The sequence below is a fragment of the Rattus norvegicus genome, chromosome 6, assembly GCF_036323735.1.
Source record: "Rattus norvegicus strain BN/NHsdMcwi chromosome 6, GRCr8, whole genome shotgun sequence".
NCBI classification, from domain to species: Eukaryota; Metazoa; Chordata; class Mammalia; order Rodentia; family Muridae; genus Rattus; species Rattus norvegicus.
The window spans coordinates 80,042,364-80,054,775 of record NC_086024.1 but is presented as its reverse complement, the minus strand read 5'-3'; the positions used below and the strand labels follow the sequence as shown (position 1 = coordinate 80,054,775).

General features: G+C 41.9%; 1 protein-coding gene across 2 annotated transcripts in view; it reads left to right on the top strand.

The window, feature by feature from the left end:
• Positions 1–12,412, top strand: part of Slc25a21 (solute carrier family 25 member 21) — a 499,458-nt gene that overhangs the window by 383,162 nt on the left and 103,884 nt on the right. The window lies entirely within an intron of this gene.

Here is a 12,412-nt window from a genome sequence, read left to right as displayed (position 1 = left end):
CTTCCGTGTCTTGAGAAGTAAACGCGAAGTATTCCTGAAATGCTTGGCTTTTCATTTCAAAATACAGAGTGCAATGTGCTTTCCGTTAGTGTTTGTGTTTGCCCAGAGTCCACATCAAACAAATTACCGTTGGAGTGTCTACAGCGTGTTTCAGCAGGGTTTCATACAGCTCAGTTTGAGCTCTGCACAGCGTTCTGATTAAAACAGGCCTGCTTGCAACACACTGTTCCCTGAAACCCTTTGCACTCACATGTATGGAAATCGAAGAGGATAGGGCAATGTTAAAAATAGCACTACCCTTAAGTGATTCTCTGTCTTAGTTACGCCTATGGTGCTGGTTATGTTTCTGAGGAAAGAATAATTTTAAGGACTTCTTACTGCTATCCAGTAGGTTTCAGAAAACGATGCTATACTTAGCACTATTTTGTACACCACGTTGACATCTGTTGTTTTTTAACAATTGCTCGGAATAGTATTAATTCTCTATAAAACTGACCTTACCTTTACTTTCATTAAACCAACTGTATTTTCACATACTGTTTTTGTGGCTCTCTTTTTAAAATCTCATTGTGCTTAAAGGGGAAAGCAATGGTGACAGATCCCGAGGTGAGAAAATAAATGAATTCAGCCAGGAGGTGGATAAATCTGGCTCCTAATGCCCACCGTAGTTTCCACTGCCTTTCAGGGTATCCCGAGGGGAGCTCAAGGACCATTTCACTGACTATTATAATAGCACCCATTCTCTTCCTTAACTACTGCTCCTGCCAACTAGTCAAGTACCCCAAAGCAGGTACCTCAAATTATGTGTGAATACAGCCCCTCCAGGGCCTTGAATAAATGCGAAAGAGCACCGTTCTGGGCTCTGCCCCAACACTGCGACTTTCATTTTCAAGGCACTTGGTGTTGCTTCTGTAACCCTCAATCAAGAAAAAAATCTTAAGGAGGACAGTGGCTGTGTGTGTGTGTTTATTTTACTACCATAGGCTCATAATTGCCCAAGAGGTGAGGGGCCTCCCTTCCATCAGCTCTAATTGCTGCGAAGGCCCGTGGGCCTCTACCAAGGTCCCAGCATTGCCTGGGACATTTCCTGTAAGGAGGCTGGAACCTGGGGTGCAGGGCTATGTGCCAAAGTCTGTCAACATTCCCAACCCCCATCTTTATGCATATTCCCCATCCATCTCTAGATTGTCCTTTAAAAAGCTTTTGAAAGCTTCAGGGGCATCAAATGCCATGGAAGGAATAGTTCAGGACCTTGTCTGCAAGAGAGAGCCAGATTCATCTCAGGACTCAGGAAAAGTCCTTTTAAAAAGTGACTGTTGTACAAATTAAGCTTCTGATGACCTGAAAATGATGTCGCTGGGAATTTAGACACAAATTACTAATGAGTTGGCATGGACCTTGTGATAAAGCTTGATTAATTTCATGTGAATCTGTTTTAACAGGCTGTTATGAGTGGACCTGTGTAATATTTTCACAATAAAAATATTACAGAATGTTTTTAGTACATGCCTCTGATGAAGATCATTACCTCTGGCTTGTTGGGTGTTTAGTAAGCTTAAAGGCGGGGGGGGGGGCAGTGAATCAATTGTATTTGAAGAACACTGTAAGGCCTGAAACGTGCCAAACAGCAGGGACCAGGAATAATGTTTAACGAGAACCTATTCTGGTGCTGGGTCCTTTACACACATTACATTACCCATTCTTCACAACAACCTTTGAGGTAGGTTTTATTGTCCCCATTTTATAGGTGGAAACCAAGGTGCCCGAGGTCCCACAGCTAATAAATAAACCCAGGTATGTCTGATTCCAGAGCCCATGCTCTCTCCTGTTCACCAGGGTGCTTTCCAAGAACGGAGCCCATGGTTAGGCTCTTAACAAGAAAGGCCACACCCATCCTCCGAAAATCATGTCCAGTGGCACCATGTTCTTTTTCTACCAAAACGCCTCACTTATCAAAGCAAGATTTCAGTATCTATTTCCAGCTGGTCTCAGGTCACATAATCTTCACATTCAGCAGATTAATAAAGGCTTGTGAGAGTGCCCCAAGCTCACTGCAGTAGGATTGTATAATATAAACATGTATTGTGGAAGCAAGAGCTCAGAAATCCGTTTTCCACAGGTGTTACTTATACATGTCTGTTCTTGCAACACCCATTATTCTTCTTGCAGGGTAACTCCGCTTGGCCCCCAGAATGTGCTTTCATCAAAAGAACGCTTTGCTACAGCACCTAGCATGCAAAGACAACCAACTCACGTAGAGGTTCAGCTATTCAGGATCCTGACACACTCATCTATGTAACCCGTCCTGAATATTGTAGTACTAAACCATGTAACAATGATAACTCTAATGACAATTTGTATTCCAGCAGTGCCTTTTGGTAAGAAGCTCAAACAGCTTTATGGTCATTGTTTCAATAATCCTCTTGCCATCCCTCTTAGCTGATAAAGAGAACCAGATACATTTTCCCTTCACACGCAAGTCACTCTCTGGGTGACTGTCAGAGGAATGTTAACAGACCATTCAGTGCACGGTAATGATCCCACATGCGTTTTTGTTTGTTTGTTTTCTTGCTTGCAAATATGTCTGCAACCTAGCTTGGCTGTGTATTGTTGTCAAATATAAAACCCAAACAGAAGCAGAAGTCCCTGGGGAAAAGTTAATCAGCCCAAGAGTATGGGTTTTACTGTGCCCAACGTGTGAGTGCTCACCTTAATGCCAGAGACGGATGGTCAGGTCACAGATTAATTTCACTGGTTTGTTCCTATAAAGGGACTGACGGCATTTTTGAGATAACTTCTGTTTTCCAAAACAATAGAAAAATGCACTGATACTCTGTTGGATAACCTTCCCCTGACTATCACTTGAGGCCAAAGAATTACTGAAATAATTCATTAACCAATCATTTCATATGGGAGTCAGGAATAGTGAGAATATAGGGCATTTCATAGAGCATCTAAAAATATTTTCTTAGGCACCATTTCAGTGTTACACTTCTTTTCACATTACATAACTACTTTATTTTTAAAGGCATACCTCTCTCTCTCTCTCTCTCTCTCTCTCTCTCTCTCTCTCTCTCCTCTCCCTCTCTCTCCCAGAAGAATCATCTGTAAAGTGGGGTCCCATTAGTAGGATAAGATGACAGATACCTTGCATGTGTTGAGCGCTCTATGTTTCTGTTCCCACCTCTTCTTCCCTCTGATAGAGAAAAGAGAATGAGAAGCCAAATCACTATCATCTGTATCCATGCGCTCTTGCCTTGCTACTAGACATCATCTGATTCACCTTAGCATGTAAGGCCACTCTGAACTAGAATGGTGGCTGTGCTTCCTGTTGTGGATACATGAGGATGCTAATTCTGTGAAGTCCTTTGCAGTCCACCTCTCTCACTGAAAAGATTATGGTTGACCTTTAAGACTTCAGGGCCCTGGGCACAGTAATCTGTGCAGTTAAAACACTAAAGCAAGAGGATTCTGGGTTTGAGGACAGCCTGAATAAACAAGGGATATTGGTGATGTCTGCTGTGGAAAGGACAGTGTCCTTCTTAGGAGAGTTCTGGCATCTCCAACACTGAGCCAAAGTCACAGAAAAATGAACTTGCAAATTTCTGCAGGCTGGGGGATAAAATTGACAAGGGTCACGGCTGCGTGGGTATATTCATTCCTATCACAAACTATTAAAACTTCGTGCTTAACAAGCCCGATTTAAAACATTGTCTCTTGTGCTAGGAGTCAGTGAAGATCAAATGTGTCTGTGGAATTCTGTGCTCAAAAATGCCACAATCCACTGCCCAATAGAGACATTAATCTGTTGTTTGGAACTCACTGCTGGTGCCTGGGCTCTGTGTTTAACGCTGTTACGTGAAAAAGACTCCCAAGTTCCCGCTTTGGTCTCGCCCACAGGGTGACCCAAAGGACACTCAAATACCCACCACAGTCCCTTAATCCAGAGCAGCCAGAGAAAGACACCTAAGCATTTGCTGCAGGTGCCACTACAAGGGACAAAGGGCTGGTGGAGAGATGGGAATGATGGGAGTGTGTGGTGGAGAGTTGGAAGGGAAAGCTAAGCTGAAGGGTTCACACACTGTGGAGAAAGGGAGAACTAGAGACTTGACAGCCATGAGGAACAGGCAGATATGAGGAGACCAAGGTGAGGTCCTGGCCCAAGCTGCTGCCAAGGGCCATGTCTGAGTCTGTGGTCCTGTTGTAACTGGGGTTTGTGTCTGTCTGTAGCCCAATTATCACCAAAAGCCAGGCAGATGTCTGTGGTATGGCTTGCTACCTGAGACCATGTAGATATCTGGGGGCCACACTGCCACAGGACACATGCTGATCTGAGTGGTCTACACTGCCTCCTGAGGATGTGGGGACATCTGGGCCCATGCTGCTGCCAGGGGCCATGTCTGTGTCTGTGGTCTTATGACAGCAGGAGTCTCTGTTGATGTCCTAGGCCTGTGTTACCACCAAAGACCATGTAGATGTCCCTGGTCTGGACTGCCATCTGAGGCACTATGCTGAACTGGCCCTACCCCTCATCAGACACCACACTAGGGAGAGCTGGCCTTGGCCCTCACCTTTGCAGCACAGTAGAGATGACCCTGATTTCTGATGGCAGGGGATAGGGAAAGCAGGAGCTGGGAGCTGACCCCAACCCTAGTCTGCTGAGGGGTGGCTTGAGCAAAGGAGAGATGCTCTCCCACCTTGACACCTGTGGCAGGCAAGAGAGCTGGCCCCAAGGTCATGAGAACAGGAGCGCTATCCCTGCCCTTTACTGGCTGTAGCTCTCTGGAGAATGGGCCCTGCATCTCACCTGGACAGCTGGATAGAGCTGGCCCTGGTGGCAAGGCACAGGTGAGCTTGCTGAGGACATGAATGCAGGGAACTGACCCTGCCTCACGCCAACTGTGGCATTCAATGAGCAGTGCTGGAGAGCTCACTGTGGTGGTAGGAGCACAGGAGAGCTGGTAGGTTGGCCAACTCAACTACCTTCCAGGTCTAGATCCATGGTATTGAGTTGGTTCATCCCACCCTCTACCCCATCTATGATCTGCTGGAACACATAAAGGCTTTGGATATGCTCCACAACACAGGGCAACAGCAGGATATCCTAGATGAGTCCCCATGAGGATGCAAATATTGATAGTGTAGCAGAAGCCTTGAAACAGACCAATGACTCATTGCAACGAACATTTGCAAGTAAAGAAATGTGGACAAAGGGTATATTGTGTAATGCACTACAGCTTCTGTCACAACATTTATTATATTATTATTATCATTATTATTAATTATTATTGTTATATCTTGTTTTCTTTTCCTTTGGAGGTAGGTTTCAAAGTCAGTAGTCAGATACAAACCAATTGGGGTGAGTCGGATTGGGGTGCATGATGTGAAATTCACAAAAAAATCAACAAAAAGTTTTTAAATATTGTTAACTGTCTGATAATCTAGATAGTCATATTGTTGGTTGTGAGGAATCTTTTAACCAAAACAACATGTGAATCTCTGAGCTCTTGAATTGTTTATCTTAGAAAATCAGTATAAACTTTGGACTGCCTTCCTGACTGAAGACACTTGAGGAGAGAATATATTATAGGATTTGCATTAATTCATACTTACTGTGAAAGAATAATATGAATAAGGATAGAAGTTTTCCCTCTGGTGAACTGGGTTTGATAATCACTCACAGACAAGTGCATTTATTCACTGTGAAGAAGTTCTGGCACGCTGCTGTTGGGGTAAGGATCTAAAATTAAACATGCTGAAAGGGGGAAGAAGAATAGTTTTACGCTATCTGCTTTCCCCCACCCCCACCCCTAAGGTGCATTATTCCTCCCCCACCCTTTAAAGTACCATGCCTACGTTAAGTGCCAAATGGACCCTTCTCAGCACACAGTTCCCCCTAGGAGGAACTAAGAGTGTAGTAACTAAGCATCAACTTCTCAAACTGTGGAGGCTGCTATCCAGGAGACCCACCTCTCCTTGCCCCACCCAAGATAATGACCTCAATGTGTCTGAGTGGCTAGGAAAGGATGGGGACAGGAAAGAGTCTTGGCACTCACAATAAACAGGCTTAAAATTGAATAAATGGCTACTATTGGCCACTTAAAGGACTCCACCAGGAGGCGTGCCCATGAACCACTTAGGGAGGATGTCAGGCCTGTCAACACCTCTACAACTGGCCCATTGGTTTTCCCAAACACTTTATATGCTACACTTCCCCACCATCGTGGCTGGTTCCTCAGACAAGTATATCCCCACCACAACTATAGGCGGTGAGTATTGGTTTTCTCCCCCAGCGTGGCTGAAGAGTTTAGCTCTACAAGATTGGACGGATGCACACAATCTGTTGTTTCGAAGGGCCACTCTAGCACATCATTTTCATTACCTCACACGGCTTTGCAGAGCTGAAAGTCCTCCAACCGTAAGAATCCTCCACAGTGAGCAACAAGAGACATCCAGTGTGTACAACCATAGAGAGTGTAGATCCCTATGTGGGCAAGAGAGTCAAGACACCTGGTCAGTGAAAACTGGAGGAAACGAGTGCTCTTTCACCTACAGAATACAATATGGATTCTTTAAAAATAGAAGAAAGAAAAGCAAGGAACCACGATGCCGCTAGTGAGCTCAGTGACTTTCCAATAACTGATCCCAGAAAAGTGGAAGTGTAGTGTCTGGCAATTATAATTTGAAATAATTATTTTTAAAAGACCTATAAAGCAACAAGTGGCTATAGTACATGTCTTAGGGTTTCTAATGCTGTGATGAAACACCATAACCAAAAAACTTTTAGGGAAGAAGGGACTTATTCAACTTACACTTCCACATACATCATCAAAGGAAATCAGGGCAGGAACTCAAGCAGGGCAGGAACTTGGAGACAAGAGTGGACACAGAGGCCATGGAGGGGTGCTGTTTATTGGCTTGCTCCTCATGGCTTGCTCAGGCTGCTTTCTTATAGAACTCAGAACCACCAGGCCAGGAACAGCAGCACCAAAAATGAGTCACAGCACTAATAAAAGTACCTAACCTTACAAACAAAAGTCCCAAAAACAAAAGAAGAAAATCCTATGATCAGTGAGAATGTAGGTGAACCTAGGTGACATTTTGCTTAGAGAAACAAATACAATTCAAGACAGTTACTTACACGTGGCATATTAAAAGTCCATAAAAAGCAAGGGATACAGCATCCTGGCATGTAGGAGAGCTGGGAAAACATTGATCAAATGGACTAAATTCCTGTTGTAAGATCATCAAGTTCTAGAAAAATTCTTACACACAGCATTTTAATTATAGTTAATGATCACATGTTAAACACTTAGAATTTACTAAGGGAACAGAGTGTAGCTCATCATACATACAAACACACGATAACTATATGAGATGGTAGATATTTGAATTAGCTTGATCATAGAAATTATTTCACAGTGTATTGGTTATGTTATATCACTATACTGAAATACCTAACATTTAAAAATGAGATGAGATTCAGAGTGTCAGAGGGTCATGTCAGCGGTTGCTTCTCCCCTGTGGTTGGGGTGGACCAGGAGCATGTTGCAAAGGCACTCCTTCAGCTCACTTCAGACAGGAAGCAGAGAGAAAACAAGAAGTCCATGTGGACAAGAGGCCCCCCAAAGATCTTCCCAGTTACCTACTTCCTTCAGCTACCCTCCATCTAAAGTTTCTAGAATCTTCCAAAACATCATCTATTCATTCATGATAGATGCTTTAGTACAGGAGTCTGTTGGGGGGGAGGGTTTCCACTTGAAACGTAGCATGTAGTATATACATGTTTTAAGTATCATACTAATATACCTTAGGCATATATTTTTTTAATCATACTTCAATACAACAGAAGGAAACATTCACCTTGCCACCCCCCACCCTGTCTAGAGCTAGTTGTGTTTACTCTTGGCTCTCCATTCTAATCAATATAAGAGACTGAGGGTAAGACCTCTCCCTCTGCATGTTCTGAACACAGTCTCCCTGAATTTTCTCTTTCTCTGAATGATTTGTACAACAGTGAAGCAATGACCTCAATTACTCACAACCTATATCTGAGTCTGATACTAATTTAGCTTAAACTTGAATTGGCGAAATGAATAATGTTTCAGACACTAAAATACTTTACCTTATCCCACTGTCAAAAAAGTTACTGAGTCCTTCAACTTCTGCCACTGTTGTCTCCAAGCTCCATTTGGTCCTCTATGCACCATTTCCATGGAAATACATTTAGATGCAAATGCCCACCTTTAAATGGTGCTGAAACCAGAAACCTAGGCTATGAGTTCACGAGATAATGAAGCAGAGCCTTGCAAAACCAACAAATGCATTCTTGGTGTTGCTTTTGTTGGAAACCCTTAGTGAATAAAACCCAAACGTGGCTAACAGTTAGGTACTGTTGCATTCACAGTAGATATTCTGCTGTTTCCTGTGATCTTTCCAATATGAACATTTTGGTTCATATTCTGGATTCATCACTTGTATACTTTCTTCACCTTTTGGAATTTGGTGGAATTGCAAATCTTATAGGAAGCATCTAGAAGTATATGTTGGATTATCGTTTAGTATATAACATGGTTAAGGTATCAACTGTGGTGTGCCCAATATACCGTCCTGGTAAAGAGGGCTCCACCAATGGTTTTGCTCCTGGACCCTTGGTCTTCCCATCTCCTAGGCTCTTTCCAGTGGTAACCACTTAGTTCCCCCATCACCAAATTGCCTTTCTTCTTTTCAGACATTTTATTCCAGTTCCTCTGACTTTTCATTCTTACTGCTACCTCAGCCATTTAGCCAGCCATTGCTGGTGATATGATTCCCTTCTTCCCTCCCGCTTCTCCCCCTCTCCTTCTCCTGTCCCCTCCTGCCCTTATTCTATCCCTTTTCTCCTTTTCCTCCTCCTTCTTTTTCCTTCTTCTTTCCTTCTTCCTTCTTGTTTCTTCCTGCCTCGCACTCCATCTTCTGTCTCCTCCTTCTTCACCCTGAACGTCAACCATCTTCTTATTCATCTCCTTTGCCCTCCATCCTTCCTGGGTTCACATGACAGAACATCAATCATCATTATTAATTCTTTTATACTGTCCCATATTTTTTGTTTATTTGGTTTTGTTTTATTTTGTTTTCAGGACAGGGTTTCTCTGTGTTGCCCTGGCTGTTCCAGAACTTGCTCTACAGAGCCAGCTGGCCTGAAACTCCCAAAAGTCTGCCTGCCTCTGCCTCCTCAGTGCTGGGATTTAAAATGCACACACACACACACACACACACACACACACACACACACACACACACATATCTTCAATGGCATTACACCTCTGTCACCATGTCTTCACTCATGTCTTTCTGCTTTCAATATTCTTTCCCCTCCTCTCCAATTTCTTCTATACCAGCAAGTCCAGATCATGCCTCAACCAGAACTGAGATTTGTTGAATGATTTTGTCCTCATCAACCTTAAGACATAGACCAGCTTTGCAGTTATAGTGAGCAGGGGTGAGGTATACAGTCTTAGTGACACAGTGTCAAGACAAGTGTTCTAGAAATGTACCTTTAGAATTCACAGACCTCTTTAGAGGTGTGTGTGTGTGTGTGTGTGTGTGTGTGTGTGTGTGTGTGTTGAGAGAGTCCATAATTTTCCTTAGGAGGAATAGCAGGGTGGAATGTAAATCTGGCAATGTTTACCTTTAAGCAATTCCCAGTGGTAAGAGGGTCATCTGAGTCAAATCTTTACTAATAGTGGAAGCAGTAATCAAGAGGAAGAGAATGTTCTAGGCAAACGGAACACCATATGCAGAGACATGGAATATGAGAGAATATCATATGTTGTACAGAGATCTGACGTGTGGTAAATATGAGTGATAAAAGGAACCCACGGGAGGATAGACAAAGACAGAGGATAAAATAACCCATATGCTAATGCTGACAGCCCTAGAGAGCCATTGAAGGCCAGAAAGTGAACATTTTTCAGATTTATATTTAAAAGCCTCCCATTTGGTTTAGGATCCACATGATCCAGGCTGATCTCATCTTGAACAGTTTAATTTAACTACAGTTTGCTTGCAGAGACACTATTTCCAATTAAGGTCCATCTCACAGATATTAAGAATTAGGATTCAGACACTGTGGCACCATCGTTGGACTCAGTAAAGAGGTCAGTTTAGTTTCATATTGATGGGGCATCGAGCCATGTTTAAGGAGAGAAGGGTAAGCCTGGTCTGGCAGTGCTGGCAGAGATGTGTATTTTCACAGGGGGAGAGGTCTTTAAATCTTGGCAACAGGATATGTGAAGGTAAACAGATTTCAGAGGTAATCTTCCCTGATAACCAGTATTTACTCTGTGAAACAGAAGCCAAGATTATCAGCTGAGAGTAAAGATATAACTTCAGAAAGGTGATATGAAGTTTACAAATAGCACCTTTAAGAATGAATGAGATAAAACAAGAGCATCATTAAAGACTGTCAGGAGGTGCCGAGCTTCTGCCTGGCATGGAAACATACAGGTGACGGAGCACAGGTCCTGTCGCCATCCCCAGGGGTTTGAGAGGCAAAGAAGTCAGTTGGTGGGAAACTTTAATAGATGATAGATTGACACACAAATTGACTGTACTATGAAATTGGCTGTCTTACCAAAAGCAACCTACATATTTAAGGCAGTCCCCATCAAAATACCTGTGCTATTCTTCTCAGAAATAGAAAATAGCAATTAGATAGCCCAAAGAATCCTAGGCAATAAAGAATAATGCCAGAGGTACCACTGTATTTGGTTTTAAGTTATACTATAGAGTCATAGTAATAAAAATCAGATGCTTCTGGCACAAGGCTAGGTGTGTAAAATAATATAAGAGAATAGAAGATTAAGCTATGAACCCACAAAGCTATACACAGATGAGTTTGGACTGAAAGGACAGCCTCTTTAACAAACAGTATTAGGAATAGGATATCTAAAACAGAAGAGTAAAACTAGATGTCTATGTTTCAACTTACATAAAATCAACTATAAAAGGATCAAATACCTCCTGCAAAGAACTTTAATTCTAATATTCTAGAAAAATAGAAAAAAGACTTCAAGATCTGAACATAGAAGAGATTTTATAACTAGGACTCTAGTCACTCCAGAAATAGTGTCAACAAACGAACTTCATCAACCTTTTTAAAAGGCTTTTGTACAGCAGAAGACAGACAAGTGAGGGTGTAGGTCTATAGAATAGAAAATTGTTATCAAATTCATGTTTGATAAAGGATTGATATCTAGAATTTAAAATACTCAAAAAACTAAATCATACAAATGAAACAACCCAATCAATAAATGGACACTTTGCAAAGGGTGAAATAGAAACAGCCAATAAGCACAGGGAAGATTCCTCAACCACACCAGCCACCAGAGAGATGCAAATCAAAACCACATTGAGAGTCCTTCTTACCCCAGTCAGAATGTCAGTCCCTAAGAAAACAAACAACAACAAATTCTACATGGGACATAGACAGAAAGGAAGTGTTTATACACAGCTAGTGGCACTCTAAACTAGTCTGTCTATGATGGAAATCAGAATGGAAATAATAAGCAAACAAAGTAAAAATCAACTTTCTTTAGGACCCAGCTATACTACTCTTAGCTATTGCTCAAAGACTCCAAGTGAACGTATCACAGAGACATTTTCACAGTGAAGTTCTCTGCTGTAGTGCCCGCAGCAGCTAATGTGGCAGCTGGTTCCAGAACCACACTAGGTGTCCAACAGCAGAAGAATAAAGAAAAGGGGGCATACATTCTCAAATGCACTTTCAACATTATGTCACTTTCAGGGAAATGGATGCAGCTGGGGACAGTCACAGTATGTGAACCAGTCCAGTTTCAAAAAGACAAATAGTACATGTTTTCTCTCTTTTGTCATTCCTAGAATTTACATAGTCACATAAATCAATATATATATGATGGATTTTAATTATAGAAATTGAGCTTATAAATGGTGCACATCATGTTGAACATACTGGTTTTTATAATTTCTGTGAGAATCAACTTCTTTTCCAACAGTTCACTGGAAGTAAACTGTTGTAGAAGGAACTCTATGCAACTCTTGTGTTCATAATAAGATCAACATACACAATAGTTGTTATATTTATTAAAGCTGTTATACTACAAAAACAAGATAATATTGTGCATGAATCCCATTGGGATAAATTTAAACTTATGTGGCTTCATTAAGATAGTTGAGATGGTGGATATTTTCAGAAACATAATTTTTTATCTTAGTTTGTAGCAGTTTGTATGGATACCTTGGCATAACAGTTGACACAACACAACATGTATGGCATAGGAAAAAATAGTTTCCAGATTTAGTCAGCATCCTCAAAGGCCTGAAGATAATCTGTGATCTTATTTTAACTTTTTGGTTTTTGTCTAAAATTCTATTTTAAAACAAATAATAT